The sequence below is a fragment of the Peromyscus maniculatus genome, chromosome 9, assembly GCF_049852395.1.
Source record: "Peromyscus maniculatus bairdii isolate BWxNUB_F1_BW_parent chromosome 9, HU_Pman_BW_mat_3.1, whole genome shotgun sequence".
NCBI lineage: Eukaryota > Metazoa > Chordata > Mammalia > Rodentia > Cricetidae > Peromyscus > Peromyscus maniculatus.
Genome location: NC_134860.1, coordinates 11,173,699 through 11,199,269, shown reverse-complemented (window position 1 = coordinate 11,199,269; position 25,571 = coordinate 11,173,699). Strand labels below are relative to the sequence as shown.

Sequence of the window (25,571 nt, the reverse complement as noted above, 5' to 3'; positions counted from 1 at the left end):
GTTGTTTTGTTTTGGTTTGGTTTGGTTTTTGTTTTTTTGTTTTTTTGGTTTTTTTTTTCCGAGACAGGGTTTCTCCATGTAGTTTTGGTTCCTGTCCTGGATCTCGCTCTGTAGACCAGGCTGGCCTCAAACTCACAGAGATCCATACCCAACTCTGCCTCCCGAGTGCTGGGATTAAAGGCGTGCACTACCACTGTCCGGCCAGTTTACGTTTTTTAATCTGTGTAAGAGTATGTGTCTGTGTATGCAGATGCCTGCTGAGGCCAGAGGAGGTGGATCCTCCTGGAGCTGGAGTTACAGACAGTTGTGAGACATTTGAGATGGATTCTCAACCAAACCCTGGTCCTCTACAAGAGCAGGAAGTGCTCTTAACTGCTGAGCTATGTCCCCAGCCCTGATTTATTGTATTTATTATATTATGCATGTATGGTATGTATCAGTGTGGGTTCAGGTGTACCATGGAGCATGCGTAAAGGTCAGAATACAACTTTTGGGAGTCTGCTGTACTGAAATGTGATTTTAATTTTATGTTAATAAATAAAGTTGCCCTGGGGTCAGAGCTATTAGAGCCATAGTAAGAGCGTGGTGGTTAGAAGAGCTAGGTAGATTTCTGTGTGTTCAGGGATACAGCCAGTATTGGAGACATATGCCTTTAAGACCTGGAGGGCGGTACTTACAGGCAGTGATGAGGCAGTCATGTGGTTGGGTTTAGAACCAATGAGAAGGCAGAACAGAAAGAATATTTAAACACAGACAAACAGGAAGTAGTTTTCTTGCGGGGAAGTTAGGAGCACTGCAGGAGGTAAGATTTTATCTCTGAGCTCTGACCTCTCGGCTTTCTCTTTTACATTGGCTCTGTGTTTCTTATTTTAATAAGACGATTGGTTACATCTACAGTCTGCTTTCTCTTTCTACCATGTGGGACCCAGGACTGAGCTCAGGCCGTCAGGATTGAATGGCAAGTGCTTTTACGTGCTGAGCCATGAGACCAGACCATATTTTTTGTTTTGTTTTCAGATTTTTTCGAGACAGGTTTTCTCTGTCTAGTCGTGGCTGTCCTGGAACTCGCTCTGTAGACCAGTCTGGCCGTGAACTCAGATTCATCTGCCTCTGTCTCCAGAGTGCTGGGATTAAACTTGTGCATCACCATACCTGGTTCTGTCTGTCTGTCTGTCTCTCTGTCTGCCTCTGTCTCTCTTGCTGTGTGTGTGTGTGTGTGTGTGTGTGTGTGTGTGTGTGTGGTCACTTTTTTTTTGAGACAGGGTCTCATGTAGCCCAGGCTGTCCTTGAACTTATATAACCGAGGATGATCTGGAGCTTCTGATCTTCCTGCCTCCACCTCTCTTTGCTGAGGTTACAGGTGTGCAGCACCAGGCCCCGCTGATGCTGTGCTGTGGATTGAACCCAGGACTTCCTGTGTATGACACAAGTATTCTACCAATTGAGTGATGTCCCCAGGCCTGTTACTTATTACAGAAAAAAATATGACGAAGAGTCTCTGCAACACTGAATACTTCATCCTCAGTGTTAGGTACTCTTGCTTGAGCAGCAGAAGACACTACCCTGCCTCCACCGCATTATGGTCTAGTAGTGAGCAACCAAAGTTTTCTAGGGGGGATTCCAGAGCAAGGCAGGGGCAAGGAACTGGATCCTAGCCCAAGCTGTAGCAGAAGTCACATGCTAACCACTGCACTGTGCTGGGCTGTATTTGAAGTGTGGCTTATTAGGTGTTTAACAGTTGTTTTCTTTCCTCTTCAACATAAATACTAGTGGACAAATCACTTTCTAGAAGGCAAAGGAAAGGTAACTAAAACTGAGCAGCGACTCCATGCCAACCACTGGCATGGACCAGCTAAGTCATGCCCACACCTGTCCCACTAGGTGAATAATATTTATCTTGAGTATTCCTCGTCTGGAGCCTATTCTACTCCAGATTTCACTCCCAATTTTCTCTAATTCATTTATGTTCACTCTTCTTAAAGATATATTATCTCCTTTTTTTGTAGCTATAACAACGGAGATTCTGAGAGGCTGACACACTTTGTGTTAGTTAGGTCTAAAAGTAGGACATGCAGCCCAGAGTTTGACCCTATAAAACTGATGTTCTTCCTACCAAACCACGCTGAAGCCTATTCCTGGTCTCGCTGGTCATGGAAGCAGAAGCAGTCGGACTGGCCTCCAGTTTCAAGGAAGGGAAGGCAGACTTTCCATGAACAATTCGATCATGGAAACTTCCAAGCAATGTCCCTCCGGCTGGCACTTTTACACCCTACCTCACCAAGCTGTGTGTGGAATCTAGAGAAGGAAAGGGAAGGGTGCATGGGCCATCCCCTGGGAGTGTCCACTGAAGTCGGCTTTGTACAGTTTATAATTCGCTGTAAACAGCTTCTGTCCCTAATTAAACCTGTATGATCATGCCTGAACTTTTAGGAAACAAGGTTTCTTTTTATGGTTTGCTCTTCAGTGGTAAAAATCAGAGTCCTCTTGAATCACTTGTTGGGTCCAACTATGGAACTCTGGACTGTAGCCTACAAATATATAGGTCCTGGAACACCCAGCAAATGCCAGATGAGGGGACTACTGGCAATTATGTTCCATCTCTTCCAGATTCCACTGAGTGGGGCTCCAGGACATCTGATGTCATTTGTGGTAGGCTGGGTAACGACGTAACAACACTCTCAGCTAGAAAGTGTTGCTTGATAGTGGTTTTTGAGGAAGCACTTTGGTTCAGAATGACTTACTCCTCCTAGAGACAGGTGCTCAGTGAAACCACCTTAATACGAAATTGGTAATAAAAGAAAATGAATGGGCTCCAGTATCTTTAAGTTTTGCTGATTAAGAGTATGTGTTTATTAAATAAAATCTTAAAAACACATTAAGTAAAAAGAAGAAAAAGTGATCATGGTCTCCTGCCCAGAAGCAATCACTATTTAGCATTTTGGCCAATTTTCTGTTATCAACGAATTGTAGGTAACATTTCTTACAGTTTATTGTGGTTAAAAAAATTTCATGTAAATCGGTATCAGGATTTTTTAAAAAAAGATTTACTATTTTATTTGTGTGTGTTTCTGGGCATGTGCATGTGGCTTCCCACAGAGGCTAGAAGAGAGCACCAGACCCCATGAATCTGGAGTTACAGGAAGTTGTGAGCTGCCCAACTTGAGTTTTAGAAACTGAACTCAGGTCCTCTGCAAGAGCAGCATGTGCTCTTAACCACTGAGCCATCTCTCAGCCTCCAGATAGCACGTAAATCGAAACTATGTCTAGTGAGTAGTAACCTCTGTTGGCACTACTCACTCAGACACTTTCCTAGGAGAAACTACAGGAAGGATTCCCGGCCCTGGAGACATAGCTACTAGAGCTCTGGCTCGCCGGATAGACACAAGCTTCCCAGTGAGCACTGTCCATCAGGAATTTCAGTGAAAATGGACATGCTCACTGCATGTTGTCTCACCTTGGCAGCCACTGATTTTACATGGTCCAGCATTGACTGTGGCTACAAAGAAGGCGAAAATGTGAGCAGGTAAGGCTAAACTGATAGGATTAATTTCATGTTTTATTTACTTTTAAAAATGTTTAGCCGGGCGGTGGTGGCGCACGCCTTTAATCCCAGCACTCGGGAGGCAGAGCCAGGCGGATCTCTGTGAATTCGAGGCCAGCCTGGTCTCCAAAGCGAGTTCCAGGAAAGGCGCAAAGCTACACAGAGACACCCTGTCTCGAAAAACCAAAAAAAAAAAAAAAAATGTTTAATTTTAGAGGCAGGTGGATCTCTGAGTTTAGGGCCAGCCTGCTCTATAAAGTGAGTTCCAGGACAGCCAGAGCTGCTATACAGAGAAACCCTGTCTTGGAAAAGAAAAAAGGTTATTTTTGGTGGCCTTGAGGATTGAACCCGGGGCCTAATACCACTGAGCAATTACCACCCACCATCCACCCCCACCAATTTTGAGGCCAGGACTCCTAAGCTGCCCAAGCAGGCCTTGAACTTTGCCTTGGCTTTCAAGGTACCTGGTATGCTAGCCTAAGACTTTCCTCATTGAACTATACCCACAGAACATCCTGAAATTCTAGGTTTCATAGGCTGGTGCCACCATACTTGATTACTTATAACTAGTTTATAATTCATGTAGTCACACATACGCAGGTCAAGTGGCTATTATGTTGGCTGGACAATCCCTCATAGTGGAATCTATAAAAACACGTAATGGTCTTGGTCTTAAAGTATACAGTGACAGGGGATGAAAACTGGCATAGAAAATGTGTAGCATCTGTCATTTGAAACAGTGACAGAGCTCACTGTTTTCTTTTCTTTTAACCCAGCGGTGAGAAATGACACTCCATGATAAAAATGGAGAGGGGCTCACAATTAGTCTGTGAAAAGGAAGTCAGTCATTAACTACCTTCTGACATCCTAGCAATTAGCCAGGCTTGGAAGAAGAGCAGGTATCTCCAGCGAGGTGCCAGATAAATCGGAGACAAGAGACTGTAAAAATGAAAAGCCTTTTGGTCTTTCATCACAGGATAATCCAATGCATTCAAATGAAGGGCAAAGAGCTCAGTGATAGCCTCTGTGAGGAAATAGGCGCTGTGCAGCAGGATATCCTTCTTCCGCACTAAAGCACCCAATTCTTTCAATTTTATATACAGCGGAAGCAATTAATTGTACTAAAACCAAATCCACAGCTGGCTTTTCCTGATGGCCCCATAAGCAACAAGCACTATTGTTCAGCTTCCGGACAGAAGTCGAGTCATCCTCCCGCAGCAAGACTGACTGCCTGGTGCAACTTCTCCAAAGACAAAGACGTCCAAAATCCAGCTTTTCTTGTCATCACACATTTGAAGGTGTAAGCAACTGTCAGAAGTTAATTTTTTATTTGCAATATAATCCAAACATGTGACTTGATGGTGGTATTTCTTCTAAACTTTATATGACTGAATCATAAGTTATTCACTTTTGTTTGTTTTATATGTTTATATGAAGTCGACTGTACTGCCTTTTTTTGTGTGTGTGATTCAACATTCATACCCTGGCTATTTAGGGATTGTACTAAAAAAAAATTATATATTAAAAACCTAGAAAACTCAACATTCCAAACTGTTTGCCTGTATGCTGTTATTTTGTCTTCTGGATGCATCAAAATTTCATATTTTATCATTTTGTAGATATATGTTTTAGAAAAACTTTCAAAACCACAATGTCTTCCACTTGTTGATTTGTTGTAGTTTAATTGGAGATATTTTGTTTTTTAAAATCTAAACTAATAGCGTATTTTATAACCAATAATATCTTTGTTACTATGGAAAGAATAACAGTAACTTTTGTTATGAAGAAAAACATATCAATCAAATACATGGAAGCTTCAATTACATATCTTATATGGAATTCTAATTTTATTAAGACAAATATGAAGCTTGTCATTTTCATTTCTTCCTCAATCTTTTTTTAACCATCCAATTGTTATTATTATTATTATTATTTTGTTCTTTAAACAATTTTTAGAAAAGATTTTTTTGATGTGTATGAGTATTTTGCCTGTACATGTGTGTGTGTGCACTACATGAATGCCTGGTGCTCTTGGACGTCAGAAGAGGGTGTCAGATTCCCTAGAACTAAAGTTATGCATGGTTGTGAGTCACCATGTGGATGCTGGGAACCAAACCCAGGTATTCTGCAAGAATAATAAGTGCTCTTAACTGCTGAGCCATCTCTCAAGCTCTTATTTTGTTCTTTCGAACAGTCTCAGGTAGCCAAGGATGGACTGGAATTCCATATGCATCTGTGGATGACTTTGAACTTCTGGTCCCCATCACCTCCTAGCTTCTGAGAGTACAGGTATTCATCACCATACCTGGATCACAATCAGTTGTTTTAAATTTTCTGGTGCTGGAGACTGAACTTGGAGCTTTGCATATGCTAGGTAAGCCCTCTACCATGACCTACCCACTGCTCTAGCTACAAGTTTTCTGGTTATAAAAGTGTTATTGCCCATTGTATGAGGTAAAACTTACTGAAGGAAATAATAGCTGTCCATTGGATTTCAACTCAGAGCACTCCTGATACTCTGTCCTGATTTCCTTTTATTTATGCATATACTTATTTTGTAACAGAAAATTAAATGCTGAAGTATATCTTCCCAACTGCCCTAAAAGGTACATAGTATCAAGCAATTAAAAATTCATTAATAACTTAAAAACTGTCTTTGATTAACATGTAATAGCTGTACATGTTTATGTTGTGTACTATTTCAAAACAGGTCTAAGACATGTACTTATCAAATCTGGACAATCCTCATTCCGTCTCCTTATCATTTTGTTTAGAGCTTTCGAGTGCCTCTGCTCACATTCTTCTTGCTTAAAATATGTGTGGAAAGCCCTGGCTTTGATCTCCAGCAAAGCACACATTTGAGCACGTGTTCATGAGTACACACACATGCGCGCGCGCGCACACACACACACACACACACACACACACACACACACACACACTCACACACTCCAATTAGGCTCTCTGATAATAACTGGAATAGTACTTTCATGGTGTTTGGTACATGTGCAGGTGTTTAAAAAAAACAAAACAAAGCAAAACAAAACAAAACAAAACTCTTGCATACATTTAATCCTAGCACTCGGGAGGCAGAGGGAGAGGCAGGCAGGATTTCTGAGTTCAAGGCCAGCTTGGTCTACAAAGTGAGTTCCTGGACAGCCAGATCTACACAGAAAAACCCTGTCTCTAAAAGGTGCCCCTGACACACACACACACACACACACACACACACACACACACTGACACACACACATACGAAAGAGAAAGAAAGAAAGAAAGAAAGAAAGGAAGGAAGGAAGGAAGGAAGGAAGGAAGGAAGGAAGGAAGGAAGGAAGGAAGGAAGGAAGAACAACTCTGGACAACACCAGTCATGAAAGGCAGAGCTTGAATAATGCGTCCCTTGGTAACCTAGCAACCCTGGTGTTCACACACTTGGACTCTAGCAATGATGGCAAGTGTGTGGAGGTGGGGCGGGGGTGGGGAGACAAGAAGAAAAGCAGTTTGTGATTACTTCCCTCTTCCAGCTGGACTTTGAAAACAATGAATTAGCAGAGGCAAAGATGTTGATACCTTTCCTATTTTGATGCCCTTAGCCATCTTTTCCTAGGCTGGGGGGCTGAGAAGCACCACACATAAATGGTTAGGGGTGCATGATCTTTTTCTGAGAAAAGTCTAACAGATTGTTATCACAATGCAGTGGTTTCTAGACTTAATGGGAATGTGGTGTTTCACTAGAAGAAGCCTAGAAAAAGTGGCATGCCTAGCTGAGAGGATAACCACGTAGGAGGTGAGCTAGTATAGTTCAGGCATACAGTGAGGAAGACAGGCTTTAAGGTCACGGCAAACTAAATAAAAATAATTGACATTTTAGAGAAACACAGGCACTAGCTATTGGAGAAATTATGTTTCTCTGAAAGAAGTGAGAAAGTTGTTTTCAAAAGCAAATGGAGTCTCACATTAACTGCTAGAGGCAGCTATTAAGACTGCAGTCAATGAAAGTTGTGCCATGAGAAGACAGGAGCCCACATGATGCCTAAGCCATACTGTCATACAGTCACCGTTTAATGAACATTTACCCACTGGGATGCTAAGCAGTGTTAGGAACCAAGGGTAAGGGCCTGGTGCTCAGTGGCAGGACACATGCGAAGCATAAACAAGGGCTCTAGGTTCCACCTTCAGTACTGAAAACAAAACAAAACAAAACAAAAACAGCAAGCATTGCCCAGCTGCAAGCCAGGATATTTTTGTCAGGCAAAATTTATAGTATATCCAGTATACACACACACACACACACACACACACACACACACGTATGTATTTCCTCTATCTAACATTTTATGCTATATATACATATATATTATTATATATTTTTTTCTGGTAATAGGTCATTAACTTACTGCACTCAAGGCAGGGAAGGTGGGGTAGTGAGCTATACAGCAGGATGGGAAGGACACGACTTGTGCTGGGCTGAGTGGGAGCTGGGATGGGAGGAATTGCTGTTCCCGTAGGCAGCACCTGATAACCAGAGAAGTGAGCAAACAACAGGTGGTAGTCTAGGAGAACAGTTGGCACCAGGATACCCAGCCCCAGGAAATGGGGAAAGAACTGCTGATTAGATGGCTAGAACAGCCAGGAACACAGAGTGTAGACGTAGAGAGCTAGAGGCACATAGCGCGGCCACTCTGTACCCTAGGACTTGGGTGAATCCTGACACTAGACAGAGAAGCCTGCAGTCTAGGCAGGCTGACAGTGCAGGATTTAAATACAAAGGGCAGAGGGGCGGGATGTAGTCTACCAGGTATAGTGCTTGATCGGCATGCAGGCAGCTCCGGGTTAGAGCCCCAGCACTGCATAAATCTGGGGATGTGGCACAAGCCTGTAATCCCAGCACTCAGGTGGGAGCAGGAGGTCAGAAGTTCAAGGTCATCCTCTGCCAGCGGGTTCCTGGCCAGCCTGGAATTCATGAAATCTTGTCTCAAAATTAAATAAATGGCTCAGTGGATGAAGGCACCTACTGCCAACTTTGACAACTTGAGTTCAGTGCCTGAAACTTACATGGCAGAAGGAGAGAACCAGTTTTGGAAGTTTCTTCTTGCAGGCTATGCCAGACATATACCATCCCCAACAACAATAAACAAACAAACAAACAAACAAACATAAATACATACATAAAAGGGCTGTTCTCAGATAAGGGCCAGGGTCAGAGTTCCCCACATAAACACAGAAGAGAGAGATATACAACAGAAGTCAGGCCGTGTACCTGGGAGAAGTTCTGTGGATCCTTTCTGCCTCGGGGTAGGAAAGGACTGGGTTCTAAGGGGGAGGAACAGAGGCCACCGATTAAGTAGCACCAAGTGGTGCCACTCCTCAACGATAGCCCCAGGAAACATCTTCCAGGCACAGAAAACAAGTGCTTTGAAGCAAATCAAAATGAACATGGAGACAAGGAAGAAAAAATTGTTTAGAAGTAAAAAAATAAGAAATTAAATACTGTATGTAAACCAGGATGGAGTATCATTAATAAAATGATACGGTAGTGTCCAGGCTGAAAATCGCATGTGTCCCCTCTACTTCCCATAACATAACACGTTTATCCATTTAACATTGGGTTTGAACAAACCGGTGTCACTCCCAAGGGCATCCCTCCACTAGTCTTCACTGAGCCCTTATCTCTGTACCCACAATGACTTACTGCTGCCTTCTGCCTCGTAAAATCTTTACAACAGGAAAATGACTTTGGACGGATTAACTTGGATTAATCTATTGAACTTGGATCCCTGAAGGCAGAAGTCCCTATTTCACTAAGGGTGATGTAATCCAGTTTCGTTGACCAATCCTCACCTCTTTCACAGCCACGCTACCTTCTAACACTGAAAGGGTCTTAGTGTCACAGAAGCGCTCAGAGGAAATCCATGCTTATCTCTCACTCATTTAACAACACCAGGCACTGAGCATTTAACAAACACTGAGTGTTACGATCTGAGGAGAGCGGAGGAGAACAGACCTACAAGTCTTTCTTTTCTTGGAGTTTACACCCTACAGGGTAGAGGGGCTCAGGTCATAAACTAAGTAATTTCAGATAATAAAAAGTAATATAAAAACAAAATCTGGGGTATTTACGTAAGATAGGTGATTAGAAAAAGTGTTCTGAAGCTAGGTGTGGTGGTTTATGCCTTTAGTCCCAGCATTTGGGAGGCAGAGGCAGTCGGATCTCTGGAGTTCAAGGCCAGCCTGGTCTACAAAGTAAGTTTCAGGACAGCCAGGGCTGTTATACAGAGAAACCTCGTCTCAAAACAAAACAAAACAAACCAAAATGTGTGTGGTGGAGGAGCCATGGCCTATCGGAAGGGAATGCTTCCTGATTTGCTCAGGCAACAACTGCCACTCTTCGGACTATAAGACTAACTGTCCAGAGGAAAAGGCCCATTTCCAGTCCCTTCTACTAACCTACTTAAAGGAATTCTATTGCATTACAGAATATTAAATTGGACCTTGAAGTGTTGCCTTTGACTTTGGGGGCCAGACCATACGTGTCCAGATGTCTCCTCCGGCTCTTGGCTCTCTGTTCATTTAGTGGGCAGGCAAACCGGAGAAACAGGCTGGCATGCTTATACATGCCAGGAGCCCAAAAGCAAGCCATGTCCTGGCCCAGCTCACTTGTCTGTAGGCAGGCTGTGGGCTGTGATATGCTACCGATTTAAGCCTGGGTGAGTTGATTTAAGGAGAGCATGAGAATACCGAGTTACGTTCCCAAATATCTGAAAAGGATCTTTTTGTAGAGACGCAAAGATATGAATTAAAATCTGATGCCATTTTGCTATCATTTCAGGGGCATGAAACTTGTCAGGCATCACCAATCCGTGCATTTCACGCTTGATTTCCTAAAGCTCCAACCTGAGATTCCTGCCTTTCTTATAGACTGATTTCTAGACCCCCAAATCAAATTAGGTTGCAGAAGTCAGACTAGGTCCACTTGCCATGGTTTTCTCACAGCACACTACATACACGAGACTTTTGTCCAATGAGTCTGGAACAAAGGTCCACTCTTTTCCTTGAAATTAAAGAAGGTTAGTATGTAGAGATATCAAGAAAGAAAAGTGACATCTTCCGTGGATGCAAGAAACTTCTGATATCACAATAAACCTTCAGTGCAGTGAGAATACTGCAGTGACTCAAAACCGAGACAGCACAAGAGTTCAGGAGAACAGATGAGAACAGACCTGAAGTGTAATCAAGTATCATGGAGGCACTGACGGTTCTGAAGGCAAAAGCAGATCAAGGAGAAAAGGGCACAAAACAGTTTAAACCAGAATATAAGGGAATTTAAATATTTTCAGCTGAATATGAGGGAATACTTTGGAGACTAAGTTTTTTTCCCTACTGTGTAAATACACAGGTATCAGTGTCTGGTACATTCTTTCCTCTTTCTTCTATTGTAAACGATTTTCCAAGAGATTTTTAAGTACTTTCAGAAAAATGAATTAACTGAACACTGTATTTGTTGAAATACTTACTGAAGAAGTTTGGTATTTAACGTCTGGTTTAAAAGAAAAGACATCTTCCCTTTCTTCATAAACGGATCACTGAAAACTTTTAACGGCATTTTGCACGAAGAATGAGAGGTAAAGGAAGAGGTAGTGACAGCGATCTGCGTGTTCTAAAAGGAGGGAATGGGCCTCGGGAGGGTATACGAGGTCACTGGGCTGAGCCAAAGGTGGATTGAGAATGGTCATATTTATAGTGCGCTGACTTCAGTTCGGCCGGCTCCCGCTGCTCCTAATCTTACACGCGAGGAATTCGCGGGCCCGCAGATCACAGCAACCCCAGCGCCCCGGGCCCAGACGCGGCTTTCGCTACGTGACCCCGAGAACGCGCGCACCTCCACGTTCCTCCCCGCGGGCCAGAACCAGAACCCGGGAGCGGGGCGGTGGGTGGGTGAGTCATGACTGCAGTGTGGCTACATTTTTTTCTTTTCAACGACAACTCGGAACGGGCAACCGACCCCGCACGGCGGAGCCTCGGGCGCCTTCGGAGCCACCCAGTCCGCTTCTCACGTGCGGCGCGAGCTTCGGCCCCATGAGGGGTGTGCCTGCATGGTCTACTTCACGCAGCCGCGTCCCAGCGGCCCCTCCGTCACGCGGGTGGCGGCGGCGTGCGCGGAGGGGCGGCCCCCCCCTTCCCGCGGCAACCTGGCGCCCCCGTGCCGGCGGCCGGCCCTCCTTCCCGGCAGAGGGGCGCCGGGCTCCGTGGGCCCTTCGGGCACTTCCGCCGAGCTCTCGGCTCCGTTCGTGTCCGGGGCGGGGCCAGCGCCCCGGGGCGGGTGCGCGCAGAGCTGGCGGGGGCCCTTCCCAGTGCGCGCGCGCCGGCGCCTCTCGCCCGCGCCGCCCCTCCCCCCCCCGCGCGCGGCCCCTCCCCCTCGGCCACCCCCCCCATCCCCCTGCGGCGAGCTCGCGTCCTCCGCGGCTGAGGCGGCAGAGATTGGAATCTGCTTGCCGGCCGCGCGGAGGAGGAGGAGGAGGAGGAGGAGGGCGGAGGGAAGGGCGGAGGGAGGGAGGGAGGGGAGGTTGGAGCTCCCGCGCGAGACGAGGACCGACCTCACGGCCGCGCGAGGGGCGACAGGGCCCGGGCCGCTGCGCGCCGAGGGCGGAGGCCGAGCCGGGCCCCGCCGCCCCGCGGCTGTCCGTGCCCGCCTGCGCCGAGCGCCGGAGGATGAGTTTCCCGGGATCCCGGTGAGTTGGCGGGTCGCGGAGTGCGGGTGCGCCGCGGGAGGCCGGCGAAGTTTGGGGCGACGGTGGCCGCGCGGGGGAGGCCGCGACACGCCGGAGCGGGGCCCTTGCGGGAGACCCCGGCCCCGCGGCCCGGCCCGGCCCGCCCGCGCTCGCCCTTTTGTTCGCATTCCCAGCACTCGGAGGACGCTTCTGGAGTCCTTAAATGGGAACGGCGCTCGCTCCCCCTCCAGAGCTGCGCCGCGGAGTCTGGGGCTGGGTCTCGGGACTTTGCTAGGAAAAAAAAACAACAAACAAACCAGAACAAACACGTTCGGTGCGGGGATGGAGGCCGGGCTAAAGCGCTCGTCCCACTTGGCTGCGGGAAGGCGCCGGGGTTCTCCCTCGGTCCCTGCGAGTTGGTTCACCTGTTGTTCTGCGCCGCGGCCTCCGCTGCCATGTCTGTTGTGATTCTGCACTTGGATTTCGGGAAAACTTTGGGCTGGATTGCGTGTACATCTCCCTCCCCTTCCAGACTCCTAGCGGAAAGATTTGGCAAAGAAAAGAGAGAAAAGGAAAGAAAGAAACGCGTCAGGGAAGAACAAAAAATACGCTGTGTGGTAGTGCCCGGCGTTTTGTGACTTGTAAGAAAGACTCCGTCGTGGTGTGGATCTTTTTCATTTGGTTCAGGGGCTGCAGGTTTTCTCCTTTCAACGGTTTACAGACTGTTCTGAGGACACGATACGAGCTTAGCACCCGTGTCACGTCATTTACTTTTTAAGATAACCCTGGTTATTGTATTCATTGTTGTTTTAGAGGAGGAAACCGAGACGCAGAGGTTAAATAACTTAGATAAGTGAGCTGGGATTGGACCCAGGGACGTAGTATTCAAGAGTGGGACCCTCTTACAAAAGCAGATTGTGCAAAGACTTAAGAGCATTTGCCAGTTATGCATGAAATCCTGTGTTGCTTGAGTTGTAAACGACTTGTGTTGGCTCGTGAGGGGAATTAAACTTGGAGGTAAAGTAAAGGGTAATTTAATGCTTATTATTGTTCTCAGCTGAACTGAAAGGATGTTGAACCAAAATTAATCATAGCTTTTTAAGGTCAAAACTAAAATATGAACACTTCTGTAGGAACGCAAGAGTTTACGGAAGGCAGATTTAAATTTGGAATGCGTTTTTAATTGAACCGACACTGTTTTCTCTCTCCCCCTCACATTCTCCGTGGTGCCCTTTCAAGCCAACTGTCTTCATTTCTCCCCACCCTTCAAGAGTGAAGCCTCCAGCATGTGCTCTTTGCTTTGGATTCCTTCTCAGATCTACTTTCCTTCTGGGGGGTCCCAACCCCCAGACTAGTTAACACCTGGATCATCTCCTTTTCCTATTGGAGCATGATCTCTGTTGTCTTGTTTCTTTTTGTCGTTGTTGTTGTTTTGTGATCAGTGTCACTGTTATATAGCTCAGGCTGGCCTGGAACTGGCTAAGTAGACCAGGCTGGTATTTGGGGTTTTTTTTTTGTTTTTTTTTTTTACTTAGGATCCTTCAGTTTACAAAAATCTTTTCTGTAGTTTTGCTCTTCTCTCAAGCTGTGTTGTATTTTCTTTTCAAATCATTAACATTTTGAAGGTTTTTTTTTTCCTTATAAAAGGAATACATGAGCCGGGCGGTGGTGGCGCACGCCTTTAATCCCAGCACTCGGGAGGCAGAGGCAGGCGGATCTCCGTGAGTTCGAGGCCAGCCTGGTCTACCAAGTGAGTTCCAGGAAAGGCGCAAAGCTACACAGAGAAACCCTGTCTCGAAAAAACCAAAAAAAAAAAAAAAAAAAAAAAAAAAGGAATACATGGTTGTTAAAGAGAAATTGCAAACTAGAGCAAAATGGAAGTAAAATTCAAATACGGTTGCCCTTCCTGGAGAGTGCCCGGAGTGGGCTTACTATTGAAGTAAAATTCAAATACGGTTGCCCTTCCTGGAGAGTGCCCGGAGTGGGCTTACTATTCCCCCTGGATACTGTGGCCATCCATGACTTAACTCCTCATTGACAGGATTTCACATTCAGGAAGGAACTGAACGGAGCTTAATCAGATCTCAACACTGCTGTGGGGCCTGAAGTGTCTGCTGGGGAAGCCCTCCACACCTGAGCTACATCCCCAGCTGGCTTCACATCCTTACAAAGTATCCTTGCTGTTCACTCATCTACACTGTTTCATCGCACCCACTAAGGGTGGGGGGCAACCACGGATACTGTACCCATACTCATGGAGCTTAAAGTCTAGTGAGGGAGACATATAGAAGGATGAGTTCTATATAATTAAGTGTAATTGTGATGATAATTAAAGTGTAGGGTATTATAAAAGCTTAAAGTGGAGACCTGACCTGGAGCTGGTGTTGCTGAGAGAATCTAGGAAGACCTCCCTAAAAATGTTATTTTGCATCCTGTCACAGTTATGAAGGGAGAAAAATTAGGTGAAAAGGGGGCTTCTATGGCATGGTTAGCTTTATTCTTTTTTTTTTTTTTTGTCTCCCTTCAACCTCCGTTATTCTCCTTTCTCCTAATTATTCTAAGTGTTCTCCAGGTTTCACTTTTCACATAACTCTTAAAAATAGTTCCCTGGAATTATTGCACTCATTCCTGTGTGTATGCTGCCACGGCACCGTTGTGGAGGTCAGAGGACTGCTTGCAAGGGTGAGTCTTTCCTTCCATGTGTGTCCTGGAAGTTCAGGTCCTTAGGCTTGGTTGGTGGCAGGCACTGTGCCTGCTGAGCCACCTGGCTGGCCCTCCCATCAACTCTTGTTGAGATTTTTCTGATTATTTCTCAATTCCAGATTTGCCTTCTGAACTTGAAGCCTTCTGGTTGCTTTATGTAAAAGACTGTACCTGGTAGTCTAGTTGAGATGAGCTCTTCCTTAGCGGTCGGCTTATGATGCTACCTATTCCTGTTAATGGATCATACCCAGATCTCTTCCCCAGCCCTTCCCGAGTCTAGTCTGTAGCCAGCATGTGTAGCTACTGCTTTCCTTCCTGATCCTCTGACTCTTCTTTGTATTCCTGCCAACTCTGATACAAGTCTTAGTTTGTGCTGGTACTGGGATTAGAATAGTTATAGAATAATTGGGTAGCTTTCCTTCTTGCTATCTTTTCAGGAGCAGTTTGGACTGGGATTATTGCCCTTGAATGTCTGGCTTATATATAGGACCATTTATGCCTAGATCTTTTTTTCTGGAGAAGACTTTTCAATTTATTTAATAATTGTTTGTGTAAAATTGTGTGAATTTTAGATCTTTATAGTTTTTAAGATTTGTTTTTATTTCTAATTTGTTGTGTGCATGCATGTCTGTGGGTTCGTGTATGTTTGTGAATGTCAGTGTCCAGGGAGGTCAGAAGGAGGTGTTGGTTCCCTGGAGCTGGAGGCAGTTGTGAGCCACCCAGAGTTGGTGGGAAGCAGACTTGGGTCCTTTGTAAGAACAGCAAGAACTCTTCCTTTTAGATCCATCACTTTAGCCCTGGGTTTCATATTTCTCTTCCAGGAATTATTTCTTGAGTTTTCCAGAAATAATTTTTTGAATTAAAATGTTTTTTATTAATTCAAGAATTTCATACAGTATATTTTGATCATATTCATACCGCAGACTCCCAGATCTATCCTCCACCCTCATCTCCCTGTCCACCCAATGTCGAGTTTTCTTCTTTAAAACAATTTTTTTTCCTTTTATTTTATTTTACAATACCATTCAGTTCTAAATATCAGCCACTGGTTCCCCTGTAAATTTTTTTTGTTTTTTTAGACAGGGTTTCTCTATGTATGTCCTGGAACTCACTTTGTAGATCAGGCTGACCTTGAACTCAGATCTGCCTGCCTCTGCCTCCCAAATATTAGGAATAAAGATGTGTGCCACCACTGCCCAGCCTAAACATCTTTAAAAAATAAACTCATCATTCAGTTTGTGCTGCTCAGCTACCCTGAGTATGGTCAGCCTGCCAGGGATCACACCATTCAAGAAAATGGACTCCCTCTCTTAGCAGCTATCCAATGCCAATAGCTCCTCAGCTACCTGTGGGATTGCATGCCCACCCCTCACCCATGCTGGGATTTTGTCTGGTTTGAGTTTGTACAGGTCTTGTGCATGCTGTCATAGCCACCATGAGTTTCTATGTGCAAGTGCCCTGTTGTGTCCAGAAAACACCGTTTTCTTGAAGTTGTCCACCACCTCAGTCTTCCTGTTCATCCCCTTTTACAAGATCCTTGAACCTTTCCTGGAGGGGTGTGATATGTTGGTTCCATTTAATGTGGAGTACTCCAGTCTCTTGTTCTCTGCACATTGACCAGTTGAGGGGCTCTGTGGTAATTGCCATCTATTGCAAGAAACTTCCCTTATGAGGATTGAGAGATGGACTGATCTATGAGTAGAGCAATAAGTCATAGGAGTCATTTTAGTACTGTGTCTATTAGCAAAATAGTGGTAGTAAGTTCTCCCCTAGGCCCCACAGTTTCTTGGCCCTGTTAACAGTACCAGGGATGGATTCTATGGCATGGTGGAATAAAATATTTTATTTGGAGTTTATTTGGTTTTCATGTCCCCCCCCCCTTCCACTTTAATTTCTATTATATTTCTCTTTTCCTGTTTAGTCTGAGGTTGGTGGAATTCCATGGTAAAGGGGAGTCTACTGTATGTTATTCTGTTCTTGTTAAGGGACAGGGTCGTCTTGTATGGCTCAGGCTGGACCCAGATTCCTGGAATAAATAATCTTCCTGCCAGTAGCTGGGAATCCAGCTGCCTGTCATCATACCCAGCTTGTACTTAGCTTTTCAAAGTCAATTATAAGCCAGGTGTGGTGGTGCACACTTAAAAGCCCAGCAGTTTCAAGATGGAAACAGAGGGGGATTTGAAGTTCAGGACCAGCCTGGACTATACGATACTCTGTTAAAAAACCAAAAACAAGTAAAAATAAAAATGTCTTTGGGTTTTTAAATGTAATGATTATTTTAATGTGCGTCAGTCATTTCAACCAGTATTTTTATTGTTTTATTATCATTTTTTTCAAGACAGGGTTTCTCTTTGTAGCTCAGGCTGGCCTTGAACTCACAGATCTTCCTGCCTCTGCCTCCCAAATGTTAGGATTAAAGGTGTATGCCACCAGACTCCCAGTCCTTACGAAAAAAAAAAAAGTTGGGGGCAGGGCTGTGGTGGTGCACACCTTTATTCCCAGCACACAGGAGGCAGAAGCAGGAAGATTTTTGTGAGTTTGAGGCCAGCCTGGTCTACAGAGTGAGTTCCAGGACAGCTAGGGCTGCACACTGAAACCCTGCCTCGAAAACATCAGAAGTAAGTAAGTAAGTAAGTTAGGCCTGTACTTGAAATCATAGCACGCTGGAGGCTCAGGTGGAAGAATTGTGAGTTTGAGGACAATCCCGACACCCAGCAATGTGCCAAGAGATCTTGGGGGAATTTTTTTTTAAAGACCATTAGCTAGGAGTTTAAGGAAATTGATAGGCAGTGGAAGTCATCTCAGCTTGGGCTTAGTGGATCCCTAAATCAGGTTCATCTAGGCAGTTAAATAAAGAACTAATGAATAGAAATTGAGTACACATTGCAGTTCTCCAGTTGTGGACTTCATTGCTCTTGCTGTTATGCTGCCCATGGACCTTGTTTTCTTATGGTGTAGACTTGCAGTGCTGGTGTCTAGGAAGTGGGGCTTGCATCCTCCTCTGGCTGTAATGTGATTTGAGGGGGCTGGGCTATGCCAGGTGTGGGGAGAAGACATTAGCTTTGCCTTTGGGAGAGTAAGTACTCACTGAAGAATCAGTCTGAAGAAAAAGCCGAAGACCCTGGAACTTGCAAGTAGGTTTTAATGACCTGGCCCATAGAGGAGAGGACAGAGGAAGAAAATTATGGCAAGACTTGGTTAACGAGGTTCAGATGAGAAAGGGTGGAGTTTGGTTAAGACTGATGCCCAGGTTTCTAGCTGGGGAAGCAGAGTTGATTTGAATTGATGACTGAGATGAAAAAATGTGGAGGAAAGACAGGTCTGTGGGAAAAAAATGGTATATTTTTTGCATTGATTGAGTGATTGATGGTTGTGTGCCTGTGTGGATTCACATGTGCCATGGCCCCAGTTCTTGCTACGCTGTGGTTTCTGGGCATTGAACTCCATTGGGTAGGCTTGGTGGCAAGCGCATTTACCCACTGAGCCACCTCACTGGCCCCAAGTAGTGTATTTTTTTTTTTTTTTAATCTAGGGAGTTTAAAACATCCCTTAAACAACCAAATCGGGTTTCTGGGGCCCAGGCTGCAGCTCAGAGGTTTACTTGTGTAGGTATGAAGCCCTGAGTTCCATCTCTAGCACCAATCCCCCCCCCCCCCCAACAGGGTTTTTCTGAGTAGTTTTGGTGCCTGTCTTGGATCTTGCTCGCTCTGTAGACCAAGATGTCCTCAGACTCACAGAAATCCGCCTGGCTCTGCCTCCCAAGTGCTGGGATTAAAGGCTTGCACCACCACCGCCTGGCCCCCAATTTTTTTTTTTAAAGATGTTTTTGGCAGTTGTATATATGGAGCTGGAATTTCACAGAAGTTTGGGCTGGAGGAAGACAATCTGAGTGATTATTACCATGTAGATTGTATATTTTAACAGCAGGATTGACTGAGTGCTTCTCAAAAGTGACTTGCTTGCAGTTTGACAAGCCTGATATGTATTATCTTTAAGAGAAGAAAGGCCCACCATATTCAAACAAACACCTGGAAATAAGTGTGACTGGATCTAGTGGTGGAATTGGGGTTCTGTCTTCTCTCCTTACATGTCTTCACATGTCTTCTGTCCTCACAATTTGGGGTTCATTTTTTGGCCAAGGCATTTATCTGGCAGAGGAGGGCCACTGGTAACTAGTCCAGGCTTACCTGGACCTGACTGTTGTGGATTCAGGGGAGGGCAAGGAAACCTTTTCTAGTTGTATAACTGTCTTCTGCAGAGCTGCTTATGCATGTACACGAAGGATGGAGTGTCACTGGGGTCTTTCCCTACCCTTTGGAACACTGAGCTTTTAAACAGCACCGTGGTGGTCTTCCGAGAACCATGTGGGGTGGGCAAGCGGTTGTTTCCACCAAACAAAAGATAACTGGCTAGATAAGGCTAAATCCACTTTGGTTCTTAGTCTTCTAAAGGTCATTTTTTAGAATCTGAAGAAAAACACACAAAATAGTTTTGGAGCAATTTCATGGTTATGCTATGGACTTCTTCCCAGGGTCTCCTGGTATATTCAGCAAAGAGCCCACGCAATAGCTACTTAATAGCCTGAGTAGAGAAGGCTGACATTAAGCAGTTGTCTAACTGTAGTTAGGTTAAGATGCACTGGGGGCTGGGGGCGGGGAGGGGAAGAGGGGTTCAGGGACCTTACAATAGAGTATGACAAGGAACCCTGGCTGTTTAGGGTTTAGAACACAAGTGTTTTGAATGTGGCATGTAGAGTGAGAGAGAGGATGTTTGTTTAAAAGCAAACATGTTTGCTTTCTTAAAATTATGAGAGCAATATATTCAGTATGGATAATTTAGGAACTATGAAAAACTACCCAAAAAAGCAATGGGAGTGACAACTTTGGGCTTCCAGTTGCATGGGAAGAGTCTAGTACTGGTCTACTGCAAAGTTAGCTGTGCAGTCTTGGATAGCACACAACACTACCGGAATCTGCTGGGTCCTCGGCTCGAAAGTGAAAGAGAACATACGACCTTTCAGCTCTTTTTCCTACTGCAGAGAAAGAAAGGAAGAGGGTTCATCTTGAGGCAAACCTGATTTCTTTGCCAGGTATCCGTGTGCTGGAGGGAGAGAACCCACTCCTGCAAGTTGTCCTCTTACCTCCACGAGTGTGCGCTGCCCTCGCAAATAAATAAGTGTAGTTTAAAAAAAAAGGAAGAAAAAAGTTCCACGATTTCAGGGCAGAGCGAGCAGTAGTGGCTGATATTATAGGTCATATTGTGCTTTGGGCCCTGGTGGCATTGCTGGATTCCTGACTTTTGCCAGAAAACCCCCTTTTAGCCTTGGCAGTGTTTGCAAGTAAAAAAGGGAATGTGGCCAGGTGGTGGTGGTGTCCTCGAGGTCAGTACACACGTTTAAGCCCAGCACTGGGGAGGCAGAAGCAGACAGATCTCTGAGTTTGAGGCCAGTCTGGTCTACAAAGCAAGCTCCAGGACAGCCAGGGCTACACACAGAGAAACCCTGTCTCAAAAAGAAAAGAAAAAGAGTACTTGCATATTACCAAAATAGTTCTCCTCATCATTTGTGTTTGTTAAATTTGCTTGTTTCTTATTTGCTTACAATATAAAATCTAAGTCACCTGAGACTACCTTTCTCTGGCCCGGCCTGTGTTTCCTGCGGTGTTCACTTCCTACTTACTACCTTGTTGTTAGCCTAAGTTGCCTAACTAGACCTTTCTGGGTTTGCATCCTAAGTCTTCAGATCTGTATTGATCACTGCATTACTCCGACTACATGCGGATGTTAGATATTTGAAATGTGGCTAGTCTGAGTTATGTCATGGTGTGTAAATTAAATTACAGCAGCCATTGTAATAGTGCAAAAATGTAAAATACTTGTGCTTTCAAAATATTGATTACATATTGAAATACTATTTTGGATACATTGGGTTAAAGAAATTATTATTTAGTAGGTTTTTTGTTTTGTTTTGTTTATTTCTTGGCAGGCTCCCTTTGTTGCTCAGAGTTGTCTTGAACTCTGAACTCAACAGTCATCTTGGCTCAGCTTCCTTGAATGCCAGGATTACAGGTGTATGCTATTGCACCTGGGTCTTGTTTTGTTTTTTTACTCCTTTTTTTCCTGTTAGCAGAAGTGCTTAAAATTAAGTAGAGTGATGTATTGAGAATATTCTGTAATCCTTACCTCCAATTACTACTGATACAGGCCTAGGGATTAGTGTAATCTTTCTTTTCCATTGTCTTCATTTCTCCCATGCTTTTCCTTCCCTATCCCAAAATAGGCCACTTAAAAAAAAAACTTGATTTTCATTGACTATATGTGAGCAATAATTTTATGTCAATACATTTTGATTTTCAGTCTTTTAATATAACTAGTATTCCATTTTGTGGATACACTTGAATTTTATTCGCTTTTGAGACAGGGTCTTGCTATATACCAGTGGCTGATGTTTATTGGCCTTGAACCAAGTGGCCATCCTCCAGTCTCAGTGTCCTGAGTGGTATGATTACATGTAGATGTTCACCATTACCAGTCCCCTATCGATTAATGTAAGATTGTTTCCAGTTTTTTCCTCTTGTGTTATAAACAGTGCTGTCTTACTCTGAAACAGTTTTGTAGGATAAATTCTTACAAATGCATCTACTCCAAGAGAAGATGCACAAACTTCATAGAAAGTACCTGTTTGCCCTGTCAGAGCTTCAGAACTTACATCCAAGCTAATGGTGTTTGTGTGTCTTCTTCCCCACAGCAAGTATCAGTCTATTTTACTTTTCTAATCTGCCAGCTGAAAAAGTTACTCCTGCTACAAAATTCCTTTGCTGTTCTAAGAATTAGCTTGCGCTCTGAATTTGTCATAAGCTTCTTGGTATTGCTAACGGTGCAAATGAAATACCTTGTACAATGAAAATGCACACACTTGTGTTTGTTAACAGCACCAGAGTTCAGAGTATGCTTGTATGTCATAAAAATCATTTTGACCTGAAGGCATTTGTAAGTGGAATTTTGTCCCAAATTCCTTACTTGCCTGAAGCAGAGCTTTCCAAAAGAACTCACTTGTCATAAGCTCTTAAAGCTCCTCGGGGGACTTGAGTTGTCACAAAGCTCTTCAAGCTTTTGGAATTTTGAAACCAGGGAAGATTGAGTCTTACTAAAGAGAGTTTGTCACCACACATAAATAGACAGTGCTCTGTCTGTCTCTGAATCACCACTTACAAAGTTACTTGGTTCTACGCTCTTTATATCACTTGGGCTTCCTTGGTAAGATAGATTGATGGCTCTAAATTCTTATGACGGTGTGTGTGTGTGTGTGTGTGTGTGTGTGTGTGTGTGTGTGTGTGTGAAAGAGAGAGAGAGAGAGAGAGAGAGAGAGAGAGAGAGAGAGAGAGTGTTTAATTTGTAGGCTCTAGTTGTTGAACCTAAAGAGAGTAGAGAAAAATCTTCTCCTGTTCAGTAATGGCTAGATTCACTTCTACACCAGCATCTGGGTAAAGATAAGCAAAGTGAAGTTTCTCTAAAAAATACTTAAAAGTAGTGTTATTTAAAAATATATAAAAATACTTTAAGCATGAGTAAATTGCTTTAAACTGAATTTTCTAAAATATGTTGTCCAAAACTAAAGATTTAATGAGGTTGAATATAATATTAGATGTACTTCTCTACATACTTCTACTACTACCCCTTCCTATATTCCTGCAGCTGTAATGCTATTTTTTTAATTTAAATTTTTATTTTATGTGCATTAGTGTTTTGCCTGCATGTATTTATGTGTGAGCGTGCCAGCTCCCCTGGAATTGGAGTTTTAGACAGTTTTGAGCTGCCATGTGGGTGCTGGGAATTGAACTCAGGTGCTCTGGAAGAACATCCAGTGCTCTTAACTGCTGAACCATCTCTCCAGCCCTCATGTAATGCTATTTTAAAAAATGGAGTGGCATAATAACTTGACATTGTGCTAAGTCTTTGTTCTTCTTAAAGTTATTTTCATAGCATCTTTATCAGTTTGCATGAAAGAGTAAGTGGTTTGTCCAGGTTCTTCTGGGCATAACATTGAGGAAGAGTGATAAGTCATCATGTAAGTTAAATTTCTTTTAGATTTTATTTTTATTTTGTGTGTGTTTGTCTGAGTGTATATCTGTGTTATGTGTGTGCACTGCTCACAGAGGCCAGAAGAGGGCATCATCCCCAGCACTGGAGTTACTGACCCTTGTGACCTGCCATGTGGGTGCTGGGAATTGAATCTTAGTCACCTGAAGAACAACAAATGCTTTTAACCACTGAACCATCTCTCTAGTCACCCCCACCCACTCTCTTTTAAGTCTAGAACTTGCTATGTGGACCATGCTGGTCTTGAACTCACAGAGATATGCCTGCCTCTGCCTCCTGAGTACTGCAGGCATTAAAGTCACCACACTTTGCTAAGTTAGATATTTTAAATTCCTTTTTTATTCATTTTGCGTGTACATGTATGTGTGTATATGTGGAGATCAGGCCAGCTTGAAGAATTTGATAAGTTCCTTGCACCATGTGGGTCCCAGGGACAGAACTCCCTCCAGGTGCCAGACCTGCAGGGTAAGGGCTTTACTCATGGACTGTCTTGCTGACCCCTGAGTGTAATTTTTACACAAAGAAGTTGCTAATTTCCCTCCCTCCCTCCCTCCCTCCCTCTCTCTCTCTCTCTCTCTTTCTCTCTCTCTCTTTTTGAGATAGGGTTTTGCTATGTAGTTCAAGCTGTTCTCACATTAAAAACATAGCTCAAGATGGTCTCAATCATCACCCTCCTGAGTGCTTGGGGTTACAAGCATGGACTATCATCCATGGCTGGCTTGCTCATTTATTTTTTTATTTATTGACAGGATTTCACTGTGTAGTTTTTGACTGGCCTGAAACTCACAGAGATCTGCCTGCCTCTGCCTCCTGAGTGCTGGGATTAAAGGATTGTACCACCATGCCTTACCCTGGTTGATTTCTTTAATACGAGCACTTGGGAGGCAGAGGCACGTGGATCTCAGAGGTCAAGGCCAGCCTGGTCTACAGATCAAGTTACAGGACAGCCAGAAAGGGCTCCACAGAGAAACTCTGTCTCCCCCCCCCCCCCCCCAATCTGCTAGGTGTAGTGCCTCCAGAGTGCTGGAGGGAGCACTTGGGAGGCAGAGGCAGGTGGGTCTCTGTGAGTACAGCACCAGCCTGGTCTACAAAGTGAGTTCCAGGACAGCCAGGGCAACACAGAGAAACTCTGTCTCAAAAACCAAACCAAACAAACCAAACAAAAACATAAAAAAAAACAAAATAAAAAATACAAATCAATTCATCTTGATAATGATTGCAGTGACTTTTCATTAATCTGGACACCCAGACACTAAAATAAATTTAAAAAGACTTGGCTTATTTATATGTTTTAGTTAATATTTTATGGCTGTGGGTGTTTTGCATGAATGTATGTCTGTGTATCATGTGTATGCCTGGTGACCATAGAGTCCAGAAGAAAGTGTCAGATTTCCTGGAGCTGGACTTTCTTGACCATTGTGACGTGCCATATGGATGCTGAGAATTGAACCCAGGTCCTTTGGGAAAGCAGCCCATATAACCTCTGAGCCTCCATGTTTAGTCATTTATGTTTATTGTGCTGTGTACTTTATACTCTGCTTACCAGGTTTATTGCCTTCAGCCCAAGAGTTAAAACTCTTAAGTCTCACAGTAAGAACAGTGACAGTCCTCAGAGGGTTACTGTGAGGGCAAGATGGAGCACTTGGGCTGCCTTAATGTAGAAGCTTGATAAATGTTAGTGAAGATTAATATTTGTCAGGAAAATAACTTCAAGTCTCTTAAATTTTTAAAAGAAATTTATTATTATTTTTAATTATGTGTATGCTTGTGTTAGTGTGCCCGCATGAGTATAGGTGCCTGTGGAGGCCAGAGGTCTCAAATCCCCCTGTAGCTGGAGTTACATGCAGTTGTGAACTGCCCAATGTGGGTGCTGGGAATTGAATGCAGGTCCTTGGCAAGAGAATGCTGAGTCATGTCTTCAGATCCTAAAGTTTTATTTATTTTTAAAATTTTTCATACAATATTTTTTTTTTTTTTTTTTTTTTTTTTTTTTTTTTTGGTTTTTCGAGACAGGGTTTCTCTGTGTAGCTTTGCGCCTTTCCTGGGACTCACTTGGTAGTCCAGGCTGGCCTCGAACTCACAGAGATCCGCCTGGCTCTGCCTCCCGAGTGCTGGGATTAAAGGCGTGCGCCACCAACGCCCGGCATACAATATATTTTTGTTATATTCTTTTCCTTACCCTAGGTCCCAGATTCCCCTTCCTGTTTTTTCTCTTAAAAGACAAAACGATTTAAAAAAAAAATCACTCACAAGGGACTGGATGGTTCAGAGGTTAAGAGCACTGACTGCTCTTGCAGAGGACCCGGGTTCAATTCCCAGCACCCACATGGCAGTTCACAACTGTCTGTAATTCCAGTTCCAGGAGACCCAAAACCCTTAAACAGACATACATGCAGGCAAAACACCAATGCACATAAAACAAACAAACAAATAAATAAAAAATGAAAAAAAAAATACCCACAAAAACCCCAAAGCTGCCAGCTGGTGGTGGAGCACACCTTTAATCCCAAAACGCAGGAGGC

General features: G+C 44.1%; 1 protein-coding gene across 2 annotated transcripts in view; it reads left to right on the top strand.

Moving 5' to 3' along the window:
- The first annotated feature begins 12,131 nt into the window (after positions 1 to 12,131).
- The window catches only part of Bmpr1a (bone morphogenetic protein receptor type 1A), a 116,533-nt gene continuing 103,093 nt past the window's right edge, over positions 12,132 to 25,571 (top strand). Inside the window, exon 1 of one of the 2 annotated variants that reach the window (XM_076544405.1) lies at positions 12,132 to 12,270. The gene's annotated coding sequence lies outside the window, so the exon portion shown is untranslated. The remainder of the gene's footprint in view (positions 12,271 to 25,571) is intronic. The other variant, XM_076544406.1, reaches the window with a different exon arrangement.